This window comes from Elephas maximus, chromosome 20 (genome assembly GCF_024166365.1).
Source record: "Elephas maximus indicus isolate mEleMax1 chromosome 20, mEleMax1 primary haplotype, whole genome shotgun sequence".
Taxonomy (NCBI): domain Eukaryota; kingdom Metazoa; phylum Chordata; class Mammalia; order Proboscidea; family Elephantidae; genus Elephas; species Elephas maximus.
Window position 1 is genome coordinate 80,478,489 of NC_064838.1, and position 26,060 is coordinate 80,504,548.

At 37.0% G+C, this 26,060-nt stretch overlaps 2 pseudogenes; both read right to left on the reverse strand.

Annotated features, from left to right (window-relative positions):
* Positions 1–7,574: 7,574 nt before the first annotated feature.
* On the reverse strand, positions 7,575–8,513 carry LOC126063807 (olfactory receptor 4P4-like; annotated as a pseudogene).
* A 2,711-nt stretch (positions 8,514–11,224) lies between these two features.
* On the reverse strand, positions 11,225–26,060 carry LOC126063808 (olfactory receptor 4P4-like; annotated as a pseudogene).

The window sequence follows — 26,060 nt, forward strand, 5'->3', positions numbered from 1 at the left end:
CTGAAAAGATGTAATTTATAAGTCATTGTAAGAAATGTTTTTGTATAATATTGATGATACAACACATATTATAAAAAGTATGTTTAATTGAATTGATGGCCATGTTTCAGAAACTGAAAATCTTTAATAAGAGTATTTTTTCTGGTTAGTCTCATGATGATTTCCTTAAATATTTCAGGACATCATGTTAAATATTGATATTCATATGAATGAATGCATTCATTCAATCATATTAAAAAAAAATACTAGGCACTTATCGTTTTCCAAGTCCAGTGGAACATACATCTAAGTTTTAGAAAAGATGTAGCTCTGAATTCTTACTAACTCAAAATTTGTTAAAGATGCAAGTTTTTGTTTAATGATGTAGAAGCAAATTCAAAGTTTTAGCAGTGCTCACTAGTTGAAAATATTGTGGGTGTTAGTCAGGATTGACTCCTGGTGACCCCATGAACAACGGAACAAAACTCTGCCCAGTCGTGCGACATCCTTACGATTTGTTGGGGTGTCAGTTCCATTGTGATTCGTAGAATTTTCGTTGGTAATTTTTGGAAGTAGACAGCCAGGCTTTTCTTTCTAATTTGTCTTAGCCTGGAAGCTCAGCTGAAACCTGTTAGCCATCATAGCAACACTCAAGCCTCCCCTGAGAGGAAACTAGTAGCTGTGCATGAGATGCACAGGTTGAAACTCAAATCAAATCTTCAGCATGAAAGGCAAGGATTCTACCACTGAACCACCAGTGCCTCACAGTGGAATGTATGCTACCTTAAAATTATTTTATTGTAAAATAAAATGAAAAATTTACTTGATGATAAATACATATTTAAAAAGTATACGATAAAAGCTGTCTGTAAGGGTTTGGCTATTTTTTTGATTGCTCGTTTGACATTTTCACAGCGATTTGTGAGGGTAAAACGCTGAGGTTTTAAAACCAAAATTTCTTTCTTTCTACAGGCTGTTGCTACTGTTGTTAGTTGCCCTGGAACCCATACCTACTCATTTTGTCCCCATATGTGCAGAGTAGAACTGCTCCACTGGGTCTTCGAGGCTGTGACCTTTCAGAAACAGATTGCCAGGTTTGTCTCCTGAGGCACTTCTGTTGTGGTTTTGTGACCACAAGTCAATTCCAACACGTAGTGACCATGTAGGACAGAATAGAATTGCTCCATAGGGTTTTCTAGGCTGTAATCTTTACAGGAGGAGTTCCTCAGGTCTTTTCTTCCGTGGTGACTCTGAAGGCTTTGAATCTCCCTCCAACCATTAGGTTAGCAGCTGAATACTTAACCTTTGCCCCACCAGGGATCCAAGGCTCTACTGGGTGGTTCAGAACTTTTGGGCTAGTAGTCCAACACAAGGAGGTTTCTGCCGCCCAGGAGCTCCTATTTCTACAGGTAGTTCAATTAAAATTATACACTTAACAACAAAATAAAGTGATAGTTAAAAAGTGGAGCAGAAGACAGTTTTACATTTTTTTTTTTTTGCCTCTTGACTCAGCATATCCTATTTTTCAAGTGAATTTTCTTACAGTTTTTGAAATTGGAAGTGCATTTCTGTTTCCATATTTTTGTAACAATTTATCAATTTGCCATAAAACCCTAAAGAATCCTAATACTGCCTAAAACAGAGAGAAAGTTCATGGATAGTTTACGGGGAAATGTTTATGGGTAGACAAATAATTGGGACCTGGACAAAATTACTGAGTTATACCACAGTGTGCGAATTTGGATACTACTCATTTTATCTCCCTGAATTTACCTTATTTGTAAAATGGGGTAACCTGCTCAGACTTTGCAAAAATGGTTGTGAAGCTCAACCAAATCGACTAATGACCATTATTTTATAAACTATGGAAGCATTAATGTTTGAATTTATTATCTAAACGTTACTGTTACTAAATTAATGTTCTAACAGTTGTCAATAGCACAGCACAATAAAATTTACTGCCATATAGAAAATAAAATTGCATAATCCTAAATTCATTTTGACTAGGAAGTGAACTTTGAGATCCACTAGTCAAATCCCTTCATTTTAAATAGAATGGATTTTTGTCAAAATACACATATAGAATAGATAAAGGCAGTTTCAATCTCCGCATCAATCAGTAAATATTACATTAAATTAACAGGAACAGTTTATGAAAACTTAGCCATTGCAGTTGGTGTGGACCAAAGCTTCTGATAATTTGGAAACATAACATAAAATTGATGACCACATCATCCAATTAGCTGTATAATTTTAGGCCTCAGAATACATCATCAGCTTTTTACCCCTTTCCTTAAAATTTATAAAAAAAAAAAAAAAAAATTTTGTAGCTATATTTTCTTATCAATTTAATTTTAAATCCCATCCTTAACTCTCTATTTATAGATTAACTATGTTTTCCTCCAAATTAAAAATTCCATTGCACTGAAAATGGAACCATAAACTGCTAAATACGTGTATATATATATATATATTTTTTTTACAAGGTGATTTTATACAGTTTATCTGGTTTCAGAAAAAATCCATGGATGGAAGTATACCTCCCAGCAAGAACTAGGGGGTACTTCTCTGAACAAAAGCAAGCTGGGTGTTTTTATAGAAAAGAAAGGGCAGGGAGAGAGAAAGAAAAAGAAAAAAAAAGGAGCAAAAGAAACCACTTTCCGTAATTAGGTCATGCAGAGCAAAATGTACAAAACCCTAAACGTTTAATTTGTCTCTTCAGCAAAGTCTGTTTAATGTCTGAACTAAAACTTGTGAGCAAGCACACAAATCAAAACACCTATGCTAGCGGAAATGTTTTTTGTGTATAACAAAGAGTGATAGGACATTCAAAACGGGGCTTGAGGTAGAAGCATCTAAGCTGCTTTAAGGCTTTCACTCTTTACAGAGCCTTTTTGACTCCAGCAGGTCCAGAGGTTTAAATACAAATTTAACAAAACAAATGAATTTATTTCTGTGGTAAAATTTTATGATTTAGAATTAGCTATTTTTTTTTTATAGGCGAACCATTGAGAAGGAAGGGTTCTTAGCACACCTCCAATTTTACTGTATAAATATTTCCTCACCTATAAATAAAATGTCTATTTTTAATTTTTTAAATAATAATTAAAATACAGTTTGTACAACTGTTAAAGTAACGGCATCTTAATTTGAAAGAACATAAAACCATTATTTTAATCATGTGCACAGGAAAAAAAAATCTGAATTATTTCCCCCGTATCCTTCCCCTGACAATAAAACAAGATATTATGTCTCAGACATGAAATTTAGCCTCTGCAGAAACTAAGGTTATTGGAGAACTCAGAAAAAGCCAATCAGTTTTCATTTATTGATAGAAAATTAATATCCCTGCTAGTTCAATGCTTTCTGATATTCTAACCAAAAAAGTCACTAAATAATTGTATGAATCTCCAATTTTCTCCATTTCCAAAGCCACAGAAGAGGCTTTATTTCCTTCTTGGCAATTCTTCCTTTTCATGTCACCTTCCTAGTAGACCAATGAATGATTCATCATGTATAAACTCCCACCTATATTTCTAGCTCCCTAATAATAATGACAATTTCAGGCTAAGGAGCCCTCGTGGCACTATGTTACCTTTCTACATGGTGGGGAAATCTGCTTATTATGATTTCTACCTCAAGCAGCCGACTAACTAACCAGCCCATGTACTTCTTCCTTAGTTGCCTTGCTCTCTCAGACCTTTTCTACACCTCCACTGTGACACCCAAACTACTGACCAATTTACTGACAGAAAGGAAGATCATTTCCTGTAAAAACTTCATGACACAACTTTTTACCTTGTGTTTTTTCACAGGTACTGTGTGAGGCTTCCATCCTCACAGGAATGGCCTATGACTGGTCCATCACCATCTGCAAACTACTGCACTATGCCATCATGAGAACAGGCAAAGATGTAACTCAGTTCTCATAGTGTCATGTGTGCTGGGGGGCTTCTGCGTTTCCTTGGTCTATTTCTTCTTAACAATTGCTTTACCTTTCTGTGGCCTCAGTGAATTAGATAACTATTTCTATGATGTCTACCCTTTGTTGAAACAGGCCTGCACTGAGCAGATAAAATTGTTTTCTTAGTCATTGCCAATTCTGGTCTAATGGGACTAGTGATCTTCCTATTTTTGATGGCCTCCTATGTTATGATAATGTATAATTTGAAAGCACACTCTGCAGAGAGCCACTGCAAAGCACTTTCCACTTGCAGTTCCCACATCACTGTTGCAATCTGCTTTTTTGCATCTGTCATTTGTAATTATAAGACCTGCAACAACCTCTCCAGAAGATAACGTGTTTACATTTTTTTACACAATTATCGTCCCCATGCTCAACCCTCTTGTCTACATACTTAGAAACATGGAGATGAAAATGCTATAAGGCAAGTGTGTTGCAATCAGATGTTTGTGGAAAGAAAGCAAACGATTTGAAGGGCAAAATAAGACTCACATGAATTATCATCTCATGATAACTCCAGACCATGTAAAAAAAAGCCAAGCCTTGATCTACAGCTTGCCATCACTGAAGTTCCTCTTTCAGTTCCTTTCCTGACTTGCTTCCCTAGTTTTATTCTTTACTAGATTTTAAATTCCATGAAGGTAGGGGTCATGTCATGTTTATTTCACTGCTCTTTTCCTAGTAACAAGCAAACTTTATTACATATATTAGAAACTCAATAATTATGTATCGAATTAAGATATGAATTTTTTTTTCCATAACTCTGATTCTCATACACTAATGTAATCATCCATATATTTTAGTAACACATTTGGACATTAAAAATCACCACAATGTTGTCATTCATTCCACTTCACTGATTTTTCTACTTCTGTACACGCTGGTTTCATACCTGTGACTGTGGGCAAGAAAGGCTTCTCCCACGGTTCAATCAGCCAACGGCCAAGTCAGCCAGCCCAGACACTGAAGAAACAGGAAACATAGTACTGGCCCAAGGCTTTTGGAGTGATTTAGGTTTATTTACATATTCTTTTCCTGGTATTATAACAGAATCTGCATATATGATAGGGCTGTTATTCATGAGGTGTCTTCTTACAAAAAAAACAGACAACTTACATTAAAAATACTCAAATCATGCACACACACACACACACACACACAGACATATCAAGTTAAAATTTCTTACTGAAATTATCTTTTTTTTCTAAAGGTTCTTTAGATGATTTTGGAAAAACCTGGATGGCAAAATGCCCTGACAGTGTATACCCCTTTATACATTTAAAAATCTATTTTAAAGCCTTCCATCTTAAATCACCTTTACATGCTTTCATAACACTAATCACTATGTAATTTTATAGGAAACAAAATATTGAATAGTTGCAATAAAAGGAATTCAAGTCTCGCAAATCATAGGCTAATGAATCCTCCGTCCCCCAGGATCTCTCTATATAACCCCAGGACCTAGAAATATGTACCCATTTTATAAATATGTCTCTTTGTTAGTTTGGGTGATTTTTATAATACAGTTATGTTGTTATAGTAAAGTCACATCTTATAAATAATATCAATTATTCATGGTCACAAAGCTAGTAAATAGTTAAGATGTGCTTCAACTATCCAGCCTGCAAGATACTTAATCTATCAGAGGCAACTGACAGCTGAAATTCGCAAAGAGCGGAAAAACATCTCACATGCGTACTACAGCACTGGGTGGGATGCCGTGTAGAACATAATTCCCCATGCCATCTAAATCATTTCCCCTTTTTCTCTTGCCTACTAATTTTCCCAAGATTCACACTTCTTTCTCACAAGTTCAATATGCCTAAAAATTGCCTCCATTGTCCTGCTTGATATGCCATGGATGCTGCTACCCTGGCTGGTTTGACTTTCAATCTATATGATTAATAAGGACAGTGCACTGGAAACTTATCAAAATACGTAATATTTTTAAGCAAAGTATTTTATATAGCTTACAGTATTTTTGTTGTTATTGAGGATATACACAGCAGAGCATATACCAATTCAGCAATTTCTACATGTACAGTTCAGTGACACTGATTGCCTTCTTCGCGTAGTACAACCATTCTCTCTCTCCTTTTCTGAGTTGTTGCTCCTCTGTTAATATAAACTCACTGCCCCCTAAGTTTCCTAGCTAATATTGCAAGTTGGTGTCAGTTTCATCCCATATAGATAGATCTTAAAACAGCACAATGCTCAAGGCAGTTAAATAAAAAGTTTTAAGTAAAGTATTTTCATTTATCTAAATTCAAGCTGAAAAAATTGTAGAATATTGACAAAATATATAGAGCACATTCGGTAATGTGGATCTGTGAGCTACACTTTCTCATACAGAAATATAAGATGGGCTTTTTGTTTGTTTCTTTTTTGTTTTTGTTGTTTTTTCTTTACTTGACTACTTAACTGCCTCTAGAGTTTTTAGTTTGATGTTCGGAAAAGTTCTAATCCTCTGAGTTTCTGTTAACTCATCAGTAAAATAAAGTAGATAATTAAGTCATCATTTCAAAACTAGACTTTCTGTAGCTTTTCTTTAGGAGAAAAATATTTTCATAAATACCTTGTGCTGACTGAAATAAGTTATTATGATGTTACATTTATAAGGTTACTTAAACATGTATGACGATAAGTGGCAAAATTGTTATGCTTGTAGTTCTTAGATTATAAAAATATTTTTAGAGTTCAAAGGAAATTCAAGTAAAATATTTACGCTAAAATCTTTATTTAAATATCATTTTCCAAAAGTTCATTTACAGATACTAGTAATAATTACAACAATAATAAAACAAGGTTAAGAAGTTTCCTTTGTAAGCACAATACTTACTTTCATCACTATTATTAAGGAAAAATACTTTTGAATTTCCTGTATAGTTATTATTTCTTACATAAATGGTATTTGATTGTTTAAACACTACATAAATATATATATATTTCTGGTTTTAGCATTTTTTCAATGACTGTAGAAAATCAGGAACTAAGTGAAAAAAGTGGTTCTAAATTCCCAATGCTCCCTTTTTGATGGGGTATGCAGAGAGAATAATAGACAACACATGCACAACCAAACAAAATGCCGTCAAGTAGAATTCTACTCTTAGTGACCTTATAGGCCACAATCGAATAGCCTTATAAGTTTTCAAGGCTGTAATCTTCACAAAAGTAGACTATCACATCTTCCTCCCATGGAGGGGCTAGTGGAATCGAAAAACTGACCTTTGGTTAGCAGCTGAGCACTTAACCCCTGGGCCAATAGACCATATGGGCCATTTAAACCTGGGTTGAAAAATACCAATGGAGCATACCTAATTTTGGATATTCATTGGAACCAAAGCAGAGAAAGGTTAGAAATGTGGGCTCTGACTAGCAACCTATGAACAAAACCCAAAGAAAAAAATACCAAAGAAAAGTTTAAAAGTTGAACTCAAGTTACGAGGAACAATTTAAATAAGAGACACAGATCAATAAAGAAACAAGAAAGTAGTTCAAGGTAAATTATAATATTAATGAACTGATGTCAGTGGCTATGCTTATGTTTCTTATGGTCAGTTCCTGCTTTAATAAACTTAAGATGGGGCAAACTAACTTGAATAGGGTGTGCAGTGCGGAGTATATGCACCTTTCATTCCATTTGCCTTCCGGTAAAAAGTGGATTGTGGCACCACACTTTCCTCATGGCATTCTTCATCTCCATGTTTCTCAAAGTGTAGATCAGAGGGTTGAACATGGGAGCAATGGTGGTGTAGAAAAGAGCAAATACTTTATCTTCTGGAGAAGTTGCAGCTGGTCTAATATAAATGTACAGGATAGGCACAAAGAAGAGAACCACAACTGTTATGTGGGAACTGCAAGTGGAAAGAGCTTTGTTGCGGCTTTTGGCAGGGTAAACCCTGACGGTATACAAAATCAAGAAGTAAGACAGCATCAAGACAACAAAATTCACCAAACCCATCATGCCTGAATTGGCGACAACCAGGATCCCGACACTGTATGTGTCAGTGCAGGCCAGTTTCAGCAAAGGATAGACATCGCAGAAGTAGTGATCTATCTCATTGGGGCCACAGAAGGGTAGGTTGATAGTGAGGAGGGACTGCGCAAAGGAATGCAGAAATGCCCCAGTACAGCAAGCAAAGACCAATACATAACACCTCCTCCTGCTCATGATGACCATTTAGTGCAGGGGTTTGCAGATGGCCACATAGCGGTCATAGGCCATGATTGTAAGGATGAAGATTTCACTCCCCCCAAAGACGTGCATAGCAAAAAGCTGTGCCATGCAGCTAGCATAAGAAATTCTGTTCCTTTCTTTCAGTAAGTCAGTGAGAAGCTTGGGCGTCACCGCTGAGGTATAACACAGGTCTGAGAAAGCAAGGTTATTAAGAAAGAAATACATGGGTTGACCTGTTAGCTGACTGCAACTGATGGAAATGATTATGAGCAAGTTTCCCATCCATATAGCTATGTAACAAAATAAGAATATTAGGAAGCACAAACTTTTAATTGTCTTGTTCTGGGAAAGTCCCAAAAGTATGAATTCAGTGACATTATTGATATTTTCCATGGTCTGATGCAGTGAATTCTCAGAGAGTATAACTGGAAAAAAGTGACAAGTTAGCATCAGAAATATTCACTAAGCATGGGGTGAATCAGAGTGAGTATAGTAATAACAAGTTATTCATGCAGCTATCCTATACTATATTTAAAGTCATTAATTCTAAACCCTGTACTGGTAGGTTTACCATATAACTTACCGTTCTGATCAGGTTATTTGGAGAGTGAATTGGAGTGATAGTAATAGTTACAATAGCTCAAGGCAAAAACTAAGATTTACAGTCAGCCTATGGTTGAGATGCAAATGTGAGCTTACAGAGAACGCATTTCTTTTCCTGGAGTAGCTTGTCATCTTGATAGGTTGAAGAAAGACCAGGACCAAGTGTGCTATTGTGGGTTCAAATCCTATCTTTATTTAAATTTTGGTATACCATTTATTGTGCATTTTTAAATCATTTAAAAAAAATATTTCATACACCCTTTTAGTTCAGTAATGAAGTCCCTCCTGAGATTCAATCTTCAGACAAAGGTTAGACAGTCCCGTAAAAGAAAACAAGGTTAAAAGGGCACAGTAGCCCAGGGGCAAGTACTAGAATGTAGGAGGGGACATGAGAGCTGGTAACAGGGAACTCAAGGTTGAGAAGGGAGAGTGTTGACAAGTTGTGGGGTTGGCAAGCAATGTCTTAAACAATACGTGTAAAAAAAAAAAAAAATTTTTTTTTTTTAATATGTGTACTAACTGTTTAATGAGAAGTTGGTAAGTACACTAATAAATATTTAATTAAAATATTATTTATCTTGATTATTTAGTTGTTTACATCCAGGGTAAGTATCATGTTTGACTCATGCTAACCCTGACACTGTTAAAAGCTTAGTCTATATTAACAACATTATAAACCCAGTATACAAAAAAATAAATAAATAAAAATAACAACATTATGGAGAGCAATAAAAAAGATAGGATAACATTTGAAGCCTACGTGACTGTGATAGTTCTTCTATTATCAGAATTATTCTAGGAACTTTTATGTTAGTTCGTCCTGTAATCCATGTTTTTTCATCCAAAAAGTGAGAGCAGAGATGAAATTTTGCCAACAAATTCCAAGCTATATTCTCTTATTAGTCTTAATTCTGCACCTTAGCAAAAAAAAAAAAAAAAAAAAAACCAGCAAGCCTTTCTTTTTTCTGTACAATTCACCCATTCCATTCTCTCTAAAAAAAAAAAATATATATTCTCTCTAGCACTCATTAAATGCACCCCGCGTTGGTGCCCCGAGACTCTGATACTAAAATGTCTAAACCCATAACATCGTGCTATTAATTACCTACTGTATGCTTCTCACACAACTAGTAGCAAAGTAGAAAGGGAGCAATGAATTTCCACTTTAGAGCGTCCCTTAATTTCTTTGACTTGTGCCTCTTTTTCTCTATAGCTATCCTTTCTCCTTTACCTAAAATGCAAGTCAGTCACTTTATTCATCTATCAACTTCTTCAATATCTCCATTAATAAGCCCTGTATATGCACCGAATACAATCATTATTCCTTCATGAATTTCCCGATAGTATACAAAAAAAAAAAAAAAAAAGCTTTATTTTCACATCTGCCCCGGGATAGGACAGGAATCATTCAATGGATTTTACTTAAATAGTGGGAAGTTATTTTTTAAATGTTTGCAAAAGCTTGTAAAAAAAAGAGGGCAAATCACATTTCAGAAGGATTAAAATCAGCATATTTTGAGAGAAAAAATGTAATTTATCTTATCTAGATATAAGTGCATGTATAGATATGCAAACTTAATTTCTTCTGTTTGATGCAATGTTTTTTTACTATTAGTTGGTTGAATTTTCACTTACCAAGCGATTTCCTCGTAAATAAATTCTTTTAGCTCTGAGACAAAGACAGCATCCTGAACTTACACTGTAATTAAATGCTCACCATCCACGCTATCCACGCTACACATTAATAACTTTCACCATCCAATCAGCCTTGGTTGGTCCTGGGTGCAGTACTTCACTGTTCCCTGAAGACAGGAATATTCTCTCCAGATTTCTGTAACTAATAGGAAATAAATGTCCTCACCAACATCTATGTCGAAAATGCTCTTTTTTTTTTTTTTTCCTACCCAAAAGTTGTATCCGCTGCGGGTCTCAGGGGTGGAAATTACATATAAGTTTGGTGTTTAATTTTCCATGGAATTTAAAGTGACTTAACTGAGATATAATTACCCCATTCTTCAGTCTCCCTTTTTTTGTGGGAAGAAAAATCTCCCAAAAGAAATGTTGGGCAAACGTGCCGCTGAAATTGGTTTCATTCTTCTCAAGTTCTGAACGCACGGGTATGTCAAGGTCAATAAATCTTTATATCTTGTGTATTTGGATCATAAATCAATGGTTCATATTCATTCGATGTTGATAGGCCATGAAGCAAATGCTTTATGTTGTGACCAATTCTGAGGCACCAGTTGGTGGTGAGGTCTGAGCAGAGGCAAAATGGAAAACGCCAAAGCAACGTTAGGGCAGGGACATCGGACCCAGGATGTGAATTTTGGTTTGTCCCATAATAAGTTGTTTGTTCGGGTTTAAGTTGTTTGAAAAGTGGCTGGAGCGCTTCCTGTGCACTATTTCCAGTCCAAATGGCTCCACATCTTACTCCAGTCCTGGCAGAGGCCAGCGGTTCTCTGCAGGTGCGAACTACAGCCTTTCTGCCTGCTCGCCTCTGCTCATCCACATCTTACTGCAGTCCTGGCAGAGGCCAGCGGTTCTTTGCAGGTGCGAACTACAGCCTTTCTGCCTGCTCGCCTCTGCTCGAAAAACTCCTCCGGTGGCCTTGGGCTTGTCTGACTGCAGCTTGGGGTGCCGCAGGCACCCACGGGACACCTGGGAAGGGCAATCTGGAAATATGTGGAAGTTACAGCCTGCTGAGCCACACTTGACCTGTAAGGACAATGGGACCTGACAGAAAAATATGCCCCTTCTTTGTCCTCAGGCAGAGATGAGTTTCCTAAGGTTCCTGGAAGGTCTCTCAGAAGACACATCATTCATCAAGGGCGTGGCCACCAATATGATTTGTCTTCATATTGCCTCTCTTCCCCTGCTTTATTCTTCCTGTCCCACATTCCTACCAGTAGGGACTATTTCCCAAATAAACCGCTCGTATTGCCTCAGGCTGTGAATGTAGGGAAACCAAGACTACTACAAAGGGAATTCTTGTTTAGTTCAATCCAGTGCTTCTACCCACTCAAATTTTATTTAGGATTGGCAGAGTTGATTTTCTTTTTCTCCTAGATGTCTTCCGTGTCTTGAAATAAGTGGTAGCAAATCATCTCTTCCTCTAAACTCCCTTAGAGTGTCTGACAGAGTTCACATGGATCCCTCATTTCTGTCATTTTAGATACCTTCTCCTTGGCCAGGCACACTTTGCTTTTATACCAATATTCTACTCTTGTTTTGAAATTCCTTTCTTCTCATGGATTCTCTCCACACCTGCAGAGATAATTTTTAATAAAATGCTTGATTCAAATTTTGTTTTAATATAAATACCTGTCATGGATTGAATTGTGTCCCTCAAAAATATGTGTCAACTTAGTTAAGCCATGATCCCCAGTATTGTGTGGTTCTCCTCCATTCTGTGATTTTCCTATCTGTTATAAACCATAACTTCTGCCTGTGGCTAAAGAGGATTAGGGTGACATGTAACACCCTTGACCAGGTCACATCCCTGAACCAATGTAAAGGGAGTTTCCCTGGGGTGTAGCCTGTACCACCTTTGATCTTATTGTTGTTGTTGTTAGGTGCCGTCAAGTAGGTTCCAACTTGTAGGGACTCTATGCACCACAGGGTGGTCCTGCGCCATCCTTACCATCATTGTTATGCTTGAGCCCATTGTTGGAGCCACTGTGTCAATCCATCTCATTAAGGGTCTTCCTCTTTTCTGCTGACCCTGTACTTTACCAAGCATGATGTCCTTCGCCAGGGACTGATCCCTCCTGATAACATGTCCAAATTTTGTAAGACACGATCTCGCCATCCTTGCTTCTAAGGAGAATTGGGACTGTACTTCTTCCAAGACAGATTTGTTCATTCTTTTGGCAAACCATGGTACATTCAATATTCTTCATCAACAGCACAATTCAAAGGTGTCAGCTTTTTTTGGGTTTTCTTTATTCATTGTCCAGCTTTCACATGTATATGAGGCAATTGAAAATACCATGGCTCGGGTCAGGCGCACCTTAGTCTTCAGGGTGACATCTTTGCTCCTCAACATTTTGAAGAGGTCCTTGCAGCAGATTTGCCCAATTCAATGACTCTTTTGATTTCTTGACTGCTGCTTCCATGGCTGTTGATTGTGGATCCAAGTAAAATGAAACTCTTGACAACTTCAATCTTTTCTCCTTTTATCATGATGTGGCTTATTGGACTAGTTGTGAGAGTTTTTGTTTTCTTTATGTTGAGGTGCAATCTGTACTGAAGGTTGTGGTCTTTGATCTTCATTAGTAAGTGCTTCAGGTCCTCTTCACTTTCAGCAAGCAAGTTGGTGTCATCCGCTTAATGCAGGTTGTTAATGAGTCTTCCTCCAATCCTGATGCCCTGTTCTTCATATAGTCAACCTTCTCGGATTATTTGCTCAGCATACAGATTGAAGAGGTATGGCAAAAGGATAGAACCCTGACACACACCTTTCCTGACTTTAAACCAATCAGTATCCCTTTGTTCTGTCCGAACAACTGCCTCTTGATCTATGTACAGGTTCCTCATGAGCACAATTAAGTGTTCTGGAATATCCATTCTTCACAATATTATCGATAATTTGTTATGATCTACACAGTAGAATGTCTTTGCATAGTCAACAAAACCCAGGTAAACATTCTTCTGGTATTCTCTGCTTTTAGCCAGGATCCATCTGACATCAGCAATGATATCCCCGGTTCCATGTCCTCTTCTGAATGGAACCTCAATTTCTGGCAGTTCCCTGTCGATATACTGCTGCAGCTGCTTTTGAATGATCTTCAGCAAAATTTTTCTTGCTTATGATATTAATGATATTGTTCTATAATTTCCACATTCAGTTGGATCACCTTTCTTGGGAATAGGCATAAATATAAATCTCTTCCAGTTGGTTGGCAAGATAGCTGCCTTCCAAATTTCTTGGCATAGAAGAGTCATCACTTCCAGCCCTGCATCCATTTGTTGAAACATCTCAACTGATATTCTGTCAATTCCTGGAGGCTTGTTTTTCACTAATGTTTTCAGGGCAGCTTGGGTTTCATCCTTCAGTACCATCAGTTCCTGATCATATGCTAGCTCTTGAAATGGTTCCTCATTGACTAATTCTTTTTGGTATAATGACTCTGTGTATTCCTTAAATCTTCTTTTGATGCTTCCTGTGTCATTTAATATTTACCCCATAGAATCCTTCACTATTGCAACTTGAGGCTTGAATTTTTTCTTCAATTCTTTCAGCTTGAGAAACACCTCACATGTTCTTCCCTTTTGGTTTTCTATCTCCAGCTGTTTGCAGATGTCATTGCAATACTTTGCTTGTCTTCTCGAGCTGCCCTTTGAAATCTTCAGTTCTTTTACTTCATCATTTCTTCCTTTTGCTTTAGCTGCTCAACATTCGAGAGCAAGTTTCAGAGTCTCCTCTGACATCCATCTTGGTCTTTTCTTTCTTTCCTGACTTTTCAATGTCCTTTTGCTTTCTTTGTTTATGAAGTCCTTAATGTCATTCCACAACTTGTCTAGTCTTTAGTCATTAGTTTTAGATGTGCCAAATCTGTTCTTGAGATGATGTCTAAATTCAGGTGGGATATACTCAAGGTCATATTTTGGCTCTTGTGGACTTGCTCTGATTTTCTTCAGTTTCAGCTTGAACTTGCATATGAGCAATTGATGGTCTGTTCCACAGTCAGCCCCTGGTCTTGTTCTTACTGATGATATTGAGATTTTCCGTTGTCTCTTTTCACAGATGTAGTCGATTTGATTCCTCTGTATTCCATCTGGCGAGGTACATGTGTATAGTTGCCGTTTATGTTGGTGAGAGAAGGAAGGTATTTGCAATGAAGAAATTATTGGTCTTGCAAAATTCTATCATTGGATCTCCGATCTCTAGTATTGTTTCTATTACCAAGGCCATATTTTCCAACTACCATTCCTTCTTCTTTGTTTCCAACTTTCGTTTTCCAATCACCAGTAATTATCAATGCATCCTTATTGCATCTTTGATTAATTTCAGACCGCAGAAGCTGACAAAAATCTTCAATTTCTTCACCTTTGGCCTTAGTGGTTGGTGCATAAATTTGAATAATAGTCATATTAAGTAGTCTTCCTTGTAAGAGTATGGATATTATCCTATCACCGACAGCATTGTACTTCAGGATACATCTTGAAATGTTCTTTTTGATGATGAATGCAACACCATTCCTCTTCAAGTTGTCATTCCTGGCATAGCGGACTATGTGATTGTCCAATTTAAAATGGCAAATACCAATCCATTTCAGCTCACTAATGCCTAGGATATTGATGTTTATGCGTTCCATTTCATTTTTGATGATTTCCAATTTTCCTAGATTTATACTTTGTACCTTCCAGGTTCTGATTATTAATGGATGTTTACATCTGTTTCTTCTCATTTAGAATCATGCCACATCAGCAAATGAAGGTCCCAAAAGCTTTAATCTATCCATGTCATTAAGGTTGATTCTACTTTGAGGAGGCAACTCTTCCCTGGTCGTCTTTTGAGTGCCTTTCAACTTGTGATGCTCATTTTCTGGTACTATATCAGACAATGTTCTGCTGCTATTCATAAGGTTTCCACTGGATAATTCTTTTCAGAAATAGACTCCTGGGTCCTTCTTCCCAATCTTTCTTAGTCTGGAAGCTCAGCTCCATGGGTGACCCTCCTGGTATCTGAAAACTGGTGGGGTAGCTTTCAGCATCACAGCAACAAGCAAGCCCCCACAGTACAACAAACTGACAGACACAATGCGCCTTTTATAAGAGATAAAAGGAAAGGGAAGCAAGCAGAGAGTGGGGACTTCATGCCACCAAGAATGCAGTGGCAGGAGCTGGGCACGTCCTTTGGACCCAGTGTTCCTGTGTGGAGAAGGTCCCAGACCAAGGGAAGACTGGACTGATGGTGAGGACCTTCCTCCATAGCTGACAGAGAAAGCCTTCCCCTGAAGCTAACACCCGAATCTGGGCTTGTAGCCTACCAAACTGCAAGAGAATAAATTTTTTTTTGTTAAAGCCATCAACTTGTGGTATTTCTGCTATAAGCAGCACTAAATGACTAAGACAATACCTATAAATAAAAATAATGAATCCACATTTTAGACATTTTAGAAAACGCAGATAACCATAACTCAAAACATATTATTCCAAATATTGCAAAATAAAGGTAACACTTTGACACTTTATATTGTCAGGGATTTTTTTTTTTTCCTTAGGCATGGCTTTTATTTAACATATTTTATAATATACAAAATTATATAAACATTCATATATGTATGTATGTATAGACAGATTGATAGATGATAAATGCATAAGTAGATGGATAGATAGAGTCATGGATTGAATTATGTCCCCCATAAGATATGTGTCAACTTGGTTAGGTCACGATTCCCAGTATTGTGTGGTTGTCCTCCATTTTGTGATTGTAATTTTATGTTAGGAGCATTAGTGTGGGATTGTAACACCACCCTTTCTCAGGTCACCTTCCTAATTCAAGGTGAAGGGAGTTTCCCTGGGGTGTGGACTGCACCACCTTTCATCTCTCAAGAGGTAAAAGGAAAGGGGAGCAAGCAGAGAGTTGGGGACTTCATACCAAGAAAGTAGCACCTGAACAGAGCACATCCTTTGGACCAGAGTTCCCTGCTCCTGAGAATCTCCATTGACCAGGGGTAGATTGTGGGCAAGAACTTTCCTCCAGAATCAACAAAGAGAGAAAGAGAAAGCTTTTCCCTGGAGCTGACACCCTGAATGTGGACTTGTAACCTACTAGACTATGAGAGAATAAATTTCTCTTTGTTAAAGCCATCCACTTGTGGTATTTCTGGCATGCCAGCACTAGATAACTAAGACAGGTAGATACATAGATAGTTGTTTTTAGTTGGCAGCTAGTCAACTCCAACTCATTAAGACCTTATGTACAACAGAATGAAACGTTTTTTGTCATCATTAGTATACTGGGTACCAATATTGTGGCTATTGTGTCAATCCACCTCATTGAGTGTTTCATGCGTTTACACCGACACTCTGCCAAACTTGATGTCTTTCTCTAGTGATTGATCTTTCCTGATAAATTGTCCAAAGTAAGCAAGAAAAAGTTTCCCGATCCTCGCTCCTAAGGAGCATTCTGGTTGGTTGTGTTTCTTCTAAAATTGTTTTGTTTGCAGTCCATTGAATATTATAGTCTTCACCAACACCACAATTCAAACTTATCAGCATTCTTCTGTCTTCATTTTTCATTATTCCATTTCCTCATACATATTACCACACAAAAAAAAAAAAAACATTGCCATTGAGTCTCACTCATAGTGACCCTATAGGACAGAGTAGAAATTCTCCTTAGAGTTTCCAAGGAGTGCTTGGTGGATTCAACTACCAACAATTTGGTTAGCAGTGCAGCTCTTAACCACCTTGCCACCAGGGTTTCCTCATGGTATTAGGCAATTGAAAATACCAGGCTTGGGTCAGGCACACCTTAGCCACCAGAGTGACATCTTTCCTTTTAATACTTTAAAATAGTATTTTGTGACTGATTTGCCCAACACAATGCATCACTGATTTTTTGACTGCTGCTACCATGGAGTCGCTGGGTGGCACAAATTGTTAAATGTTTGACTACTCTTGAAAATAATCAAAACTCATCAAAATTTGAACCTAAGGTTTATTCTGAGGAGTTATCCTATATGTCCATACAGAGGTCATTTTGATTCTAGCAAAAGTAAGTGACTCAAAGAAGTTAGGCTTAATGAGGCTTACAAAGAGAAGAGTAGGAATACTGATAAGTTGATATCAGTTTACTTCTGGTCTGGCTGCTAATAATTTGGCCTCCCACCCAACTTCAGCCAACAGACTTTTTGAGATTTGTTTTAGGAGGTAATGGATTGTTGACTCTTCTCATCTAGCAGGATAAGAGAAATTTATATTGGTGTAGAGAAGTTTCTGTCAGGCTTTTTTATGGTCAATATTTTGTCTCATGAATAAGAAAAACTTTAAATCCAACTGTTTCGTTCTGTTGTGCATAGAGTCGCTATGAGTCAGAACTGACTCGACGGCACCTAACAACAACAACAACAAAGATGTGTTATTACTTTTCCTCTTCAATATTACTAATGGAAAGGTTGGCAGCTTGAACCCAACTAGAAACACATTGGAAGAAAGACCTAGTGACCTGTTTCTGAAAGGTCACAGTCTTGAAAACCCTATGGCATATAACTCTTGGGACCCCTAAGAGTCAAAAAATAATTTGATGGCAACAAATTTGGCTTTTGGTTTTGTCTTCCATGGACATTGATTGTGGATCCAGGTAGAGTGAAATCACTGACAAGCTCAATTTCTTCTTCATTTATCATGATGTTATTGATTGATCCAGTTGTGATGATTTTTGTTTTTTTCACATTCATGTACACAAACACATATAAATATTATACATATTATATATATATATATATATATAATCTCTGTATAATCCTGTTATCACTCTGGTATATTTCCTTCCAACAGTTTTCCATATGTTTAATATGGTTGCAATCGCCACTTCCCACCAGCAGTGGGATCCCCCATACTCTTAAAAAAAAAAATTAGACTTCTGTAAAAACCAAAATCTAAAATTCCATCATGAGGGTCTGCTTTCTAGGGCCACTTCTGATATTAAATATCTAAACTTGGGCTTCCTAAGAAACAGAGACTGAGCAAAACCTTATTAGCTAAAAGTCAGAAGTGAGATAAAATGAAAATAAGACAGGGAAGATAAGAATGTGAATTATCTAACTGGTTACTCTTTGGCATCAAAGGCAAATATTTCTTCCACTCACTGGATTATCGTCCCAGAAAGGCATATAAAATATTGTGTCTCAGGCATTCCACTTGGAAGGAGGAAGAGAGAATGTCCCATGGTCCAATGTCCGTTGGTCAGCATTGTCTCTTCAACCCTTAAATCCCCTCACATATAGATTGCACATGCAGGGGCTGACCAGAGCACCTTACCTGTGTTAAAAGAGATGTGATGCAAGTGACAGGTAAGGTGCTGGGATTTTTCATTTTTATTAATTGTGTTGAAATTCACCTAACATAAAATTAATCATATGAAAACACACAAATCAGTGGTATTTTATATATGCACAGTGCTGTACAATATACATTTATTTATATTTTATATTTATTTATATATTATTTTTCCTTTCTTCTTTCCTCTTTTTCCATTATTTTATACAGTGTTACACTTTGTAATCAATTTTACAATCTAATCACTATGTTACAGATTATTTAGATGGCGTTATAACCTGAATACAACCAACCTTGAAATTAACATTGTCCAGGCATGTTCACCAAGGCTTTTGGGATATTGTGTCTGCCTTTATGGGAGAGAGGATGAGAATAACTTTGTAGAAGCATCTTGTCAGGTGAAGAAGAAAGACCTTGTTGACTTTTTTTTTTCTTTTTCCTTTATGTGTGTTCAATCATGTTTATGAAGGCTGAGAACCTAAAGGGAATAAATGTTCCACTAATTATTGGCCTAAACTCAAAAATACATCATTTCATCAACTGATAGATGATGCTGGGACTGGGACTATTAAAACTATATTTCTCCTTTACCAGTTGGGTTCCTATTTCTGTCAATAGGGGCTAGGGGCTCACTAGAATGAAGTTAAAAATTAAAACAAGGGGAGAAGAGGCTTAATTGTAAAGTAAAAATAAAATGTCAAAGTATGGAGAACTTGAGGAATGTATATGAGGAGAATAGAGTAAGAATCAACACAAAATATATATCAAAATTGTCCAAACAAGAAGAGATTTGGGAAAATGCTCAAGATACAGATCTATCTTTTGCATACTCTTGGATATTCTTTGTATATCATCGTACATCAATTTAAGGCTCAGTGGTGAACTCTAAAGTGAAATTCAAAGTGCCTTTCATCTTTTTTCATGCAAACTACTTTCTTTCCAAAAACAATTGATCATACCACATCTTTTTCATGACATTCTTCATCTCCATGTTTCTCAGCATGCAGATCAGAGGGTTGAACATGGGAGCAATGACGGCGTAGAAAAGAGCAAGCACTTTATCTTCTGGAAAAGTTACAGTTGGTCTAATGTAAACCAAGAGGACAGGCACAAAGAACAGGACTACAACTGTTATGTGAGAACTGCAAGTTGAAAGAGCTTTGGTACAGCTTTTAGCAGGGTAAGCCCTGATGGTAAATAATATCAGAACAAAAGACACCATCAGAATCACGAAGGTCACCAAAGCAATCAGACCTGAATTGACAATTACCAATAGACCAATGCCGTGTGTATTAGTGCAGGCCAATTTCAGCAAAGGATACACATCACAGAGGTAGTGATCTCACTGGGGCCACAGCAGGTAAGAAGATAAAAAAAAAAAAAAAGATAGTGAGAAGAAACTGAATGGCAGAGTGTATAAATCCCCCAGTACAACAAGCTATGATGATCGCGTTACACCACTGCTTGCTCATAATGACAGTGTAGTGCAGGGGCTTACAGATGGCCACGTAGTGGTCATAGGACATCCCTGTGAGGATGAAGATCTCAATACTTCCAAGAAGTGAATGATAAAAAGTTGTGCTATGTAATTATTGCAGGAAATGATCTTCCTTTCTGCCAGTAAATCAGTCATTAGTTTGGGTGTCACTGTAGACATGCAGCAAAGGTCAGAGAGAGAGAGGTAATTAAGGAAGAAATACATGGGTTGGTCAATTAACTGACTGCATGTGATAGAAATCATTAGGAGCAAATTTCCTATCCAAATAGCAATGTAACAAAATAAGAATAATACAAAGCAGAGAATTTCAATGCTCTTGTTTTGGGAAAGGCTCAAGAGAATAAACCCAGTGACACTAATTTGGATAAAAATACAGTAACTTAATCTATGAAATATCAGAAGAAGGATGGGATTTAAAATTAAATAGATAAGAAAATATAGCTTCAAAATTAGGACAGAAGGTATATCACAAATTTTAAGGAAACAGGATGAGAATTAGTGATGAACTTTGAAACTTAAAATTATATAAAGGCAATTGGATGATTTAGTTATCAATTTTATGTTATTTTTCCAAATTATCAGAAGCCCTGAACAACACCAACTGCAAAGGCTAAATTTTTCACAGATTGATCCTGTTGGTTTAATATGATATTTGAAGACTGATGAAGAGATTCAAACTGTTTTTATACATTGTACATATAAGTTTTTATTACATTGCATTCTATTTAGAATGAAGGGATTTGACTAGCAGATCTCAAAGTTTACTTTCTGGTCAAAATGATTTTAAGATCATGCAATTTTATTTTCTATTTGGTAGCTAAATTTATTGGACTGTGCTATTGAGAACTGTTAGAAAATTAATTTAGTAACAATAACATTTAGATAATAACTGAAACATTAATGCCTCTACAATTTATAAAACAATTGTTATTTGTTGATTCTTTTGAGCTTCACAACCATTTCTGACAAAGTCTTGGCAGTTTTGGACTAAGGAGTCCTGGTGGCAGAACAGTTAAGTGCTCAACTGCTAACTAAACTTTCAATGCAATGATAACAGAACCATAAAACTGTTGAATATATATATATATATATGTATTCTTTCACAGTTAATTTTATAGAGTTTATCCAGTTTCAAAAATATCCATGGATGGAAGCACATCTCCCAGAAAAAAAACTAGGAGGTACTTCCCTGAATAAAAGCAAGTGGGAGGTTTTATAGAAAGCAAAGGGCAGGGAGAAAGGAAGAAACAAAAAAGTAAAAACAAAGAGCAAAACAAACCACTTCTAATATGTTTTGACATGTCAGTAGGTTATACAGAACAAAATGTAAAGAACCCTTAACATTTAAATTTATCTATTTAGCAAAGTCTGTTTAATGTCTCCAGTAAAACTTCTGAGCAAGCAGACAAATCAAAGCATGTACGCCAGCAGAAATTTTTTTGTTCATACCAGTGAAGCCGGAGGTGAGAAGATGTTTAAACAGGGGGACTTGAGGTGGAACCATCCAAGCCTCTTTAAGGCTTTCACTCTTTGCAGAGCCTTTTTGATCCAGCAAGTCTGGAGCTGAAACATAAATTTAACAAAACAGATGGATTTATTTCTATGGTGTAATCTTATGATTTAGAATTAGCTGTAGGCAAGCCATTGAGAAGGAAGTCTTTTTAGCATACCTCCGATTTTACTGTATAACTATTTCCTCACCTATAAATAAAAATCCTCTTTTAAATTTTAAAATAATAATTAAAATATTTGTTTGGATGGTTATTAAAGTAATGGATTGTTCATTTGAATGAACACAAAACCATTATTTTGATCATGTGTGCAGAAATTAAAAAAAAAATTATTTTCCCCCTATCTCTCCTCTGATAATAAAATTTGAGAATTATGGCTCATACATGAAATTAAGCCTCTGCAGAAACTAAGGTTGCTAGTGTACTCAAAGACAATCTTTCCATTTGGATGTATTGATAGGAAATTAATACCCAAACTAATTAAATGCATTCTGACATTCTAACCAAAGAATTCTGCATGTATCTCCAGTTTTCTCTAATTCCAAGGCTACAGATTTGGCTTTGCTTTTCTTCTTGGCAGTTCTTCCTTTTCTTACCACCTTCCCCATAGACCAATGAGTGATTCACCATATGTGAACTTTCACCCATATTTCTAGCTCCCTAATAGCAACAACAATTTTGGACTAAGGAGTCCTGGTGGCACAATGGTTAAGTGCTCAACTGCTAACTGAAAGTTTAGCGGTTCGAGCCCATCAGCCACTCTGCAGGAGAAAAGACCTGGCGATCTGCTCCTCTAAAGACGACAACCTTGGAAAGAAACCTTATGGGGCAGTTCTACTCTGTCCTACAGGGTTGCTATGAGTCCAAATCAAATCAACTGCACGCAACAGCAAGAACAGTTTTAGACTGGTTGCTAATCTTAACTCAGCCATCAATTTTAGGTGTGAGCTCTACAAGTGACTCCATTTTATTCAAAAATATTTCTTCACCTATCCTGTAGAAATAAAATTCTCTTTTAACTAAATCAGTAAATTAATTCTGAGTTTCAAATTTAAAAATAGATGAAGGAAAACTTCAAAAAGAATAAAATGCTATGCAAGTAACTATGGTATTATATTCAGTTTGATGCACATATAAGACTAATAACACCTTAAAAGCCACTGCCTCTGAGTCCATTCCAACTCCTGGTCACCCTAGAGGACAAAGTAGAAGTGCCCCATAGGATTTCCAAGGCTGATTCTTTATGGAAACAGACTGCCACATCTTTCTCCCATGAAGCAGCTGGTGGGTTTGAACCTCTGATGTTTATGTTAGCAGCCGAGTACTTAACCACCACACCACAAAGGCTCCTTACTAATCCCTTTGAAAAAACATACAAGCAAACCCTTGACATTGAGTCAATTCTGACTCACAGAAACCCTATAGAATAGAACTGCCACTTATGTTTCCAAGGAGCTGCTGGTGGATTCAAACTGCCAACCTCTTGGCTAACAGCTGAGCTCTTAACCACCGTCCAACCAGGGCTCCACCAGACAGGTAAAATATAGTAGAAACTTTCCTGGGTTAAGTGCATACAGAATACCTAAATAGCATTTATCAAACCAGATCTTGAAGGCAGAAATTTCTGAGTTCCGAGCCTGAGTTCATAACCAAAAAGATATAGGGAGGAAAATTTGACGTTAAAACACCCACTTTTTTATAATTACCTAATTCTTTCATGCAAAACCAGATAACCTCCTAGATTATCCGCATTAAGCCATTTCAGCCATCCTAATTTTAATATGTGGCTAGTAATTGGATAATAAGTTAACCCCAAATTTGAAGATAAAAAAATGATAGATAACATGTGTTGTCATTGTTGTTAGGTGCCATCAAGTCTGTTCCGACTCATAGTGACCCTCTAGGACAGAGTAGAATTGCCCCATACAGTTTCCAAGGAGTGGCTGGTGGATTTGAACTGTGAACGTTCAGTTAGCAGCCGAGCTTTAACGACTACACCACCAGGGCTTCCCGACACCTGCAGCCCACCTGTATAGAGTAAGACAGTTACAGCTCACATATCTGAATCGAAAGCGCTGAATCTCCTCGTTCTCTCAGACACGAGGGATGCTATTACAGACACAAATAAACCAGTTGCCTTAGAACAGACTCAGGCTCAAGATAAATCCACGTTTTTTGAAGTAGAATTGTGCTCCACAGGGTTTTCAGTGGCTGATTTTTCAGGAGATCACCAGGCCTTTCTTTCAGGGTGCCTCTGGGTGGATTCAAACTTCCAACCTTTTTGCTAGCAGCCGAGAGTGTTAACTGTTTGCATTGCTCATGAACTCCACAATAATTTTATGAAGTATGCATTATCAGTAAACTTATATTCCTAAAAAGGACACTGACCATATAGACATTAAGTAACCAGCCCAAAGTCCTAGAGCTAATAAGAGGTAGTCAAGATTTAAACCAGCAAATACCTCACATGGCAAGACACTTAGCAAAATGTGATATACTTAGCACTGTGAAGATTCACAGTGTAATCTATAAATGCTTGATACTATCATGATTTGAAAAGAAAGAATCACTCCCTCAAGACTTTCCATCTTCAATTCATACCAAACTCTATAAATGCTTATAACGGGTGATCTTACATTCTTCAAGGGCACATAGACTGTTTTATACTGCTCCTTGAAATATTGGCAAATGCTTGGACAAATTTCATTTTGAATTTCGGCTTTACATCTTCCTAACCTGTGTGGCTTCCATATGCAATGTATTCTCTAAGACCACCACACTGCTGATGTGTACACTGGGGATAATGATATCTATGCTCCCGAAATCTTGTGAGAATTAACTAGATAAAGGGTATCCAAGTGTCACCCGGAACATGGTAGGGGTTCAACAAGTAACTATTTTCATGTCTTATACCTCTGTTATATCCCTCATTAAATGCATGCTACCTATAATCAGTAAATATTTGTTCAATGAAGAAATTTAAAGATTGAAAACAGTATATGTTACATGTAAGATATTAAACGATAAAACCATTATCACCATAATCATATTTATGAAAGAAAGTAAATAGAGATGAGGTAAACACAGACTCTGGTTTTGAAATACTTCTGTCTGATTTTTAGTGAGCTCCCTCTGGTTCTTGGTTAAGTTTTATTTGATGTTTTGTTTGAGGGGGAGGAGGAAGGGTGATCCTGGTGGTGGTTGTTGCAGGGAGCTTATTTGTCTCTTCAGTTTAGATTTTCTTATTTTCTTGGTAACTTGTCAATCATGTTTTTTTCTTAATTGATACTCTGTTGACTTTCTATAAGAAGTGCTTGTAATATTTTCTTCTCTTTTGAAATTTCCTACTCGGCTTAGAATCATTTCCCTGTCAATGACTGACTGCTTGTCCTTTAGAAACACCACATTACACCCTCAGTGGACAGCAACTTGCATTTATTGCTGTTTTAATCTCGAAAGAAATTAGTGTTTAAAATTCAGAAAGGATGCCTATATTTAACTTTAATTGCCAGTCTGTTATTTAAAATATAGATTCAAAACTACATTGAACAGATATCACACACTTAGGTGGGATAAAGGGAAGGGAGGGGAAATAACTCACCCCAGGTTCTTCTGCTTCAGTTGTTGGGGCTCTGTTCTAAGCTTTCTTTCTCTTGCTATTTCTCTTTCCTCGGTGACATGCTGGCCATTCTCCTGCTGTGCTGATTATTTCATTTAAGCTTCTTGAATTCACATTTCCCTCAACATAGTCCTTCCACTATTCTTGGGAGGAGAGAGACTTGTACCTTTATGGGGACAACAGACACATATTATTGGACAAATGTTCCCAGAAACAACAGGAAGTCATGTATTCAGAACAACAGTTCACACCTCTTTGGAAGGTATTGAGGTTTTCATCCTCACAGGCATGGCCTATGACCTGTATGTTACCATCCGCAAACCACTGCACTATGCTATTGTCATGAACAGGAAAAGATGTAACTCAATTCTCACAGCATCCTGTGCTGGGGGACTCCTGATCCCCTTGGTCTATTCCTTCTTATCTTTTTTTTTTTTTTACCTTTCTGGGGCCCCAATCAAATAGATCACTATTTCTGTAATGTCTATCCTTTGTTGAAATTGGCCTGCACCGACACAGACAAAAGTGGTTTCTTAGTCATTGCCAAATGTAGCACGATGGGATTGGTGGTCTTCATGGTTTTGATCCTCCTACATTATGATAACGTCTAATTTCAGAGCATATTCTGCAGAGAGCTGCAGCAAAGCACCTTCTACTTCAGTTCTCACATCCCTGTAGTGATTGTTTCTTTTACCTGTCAT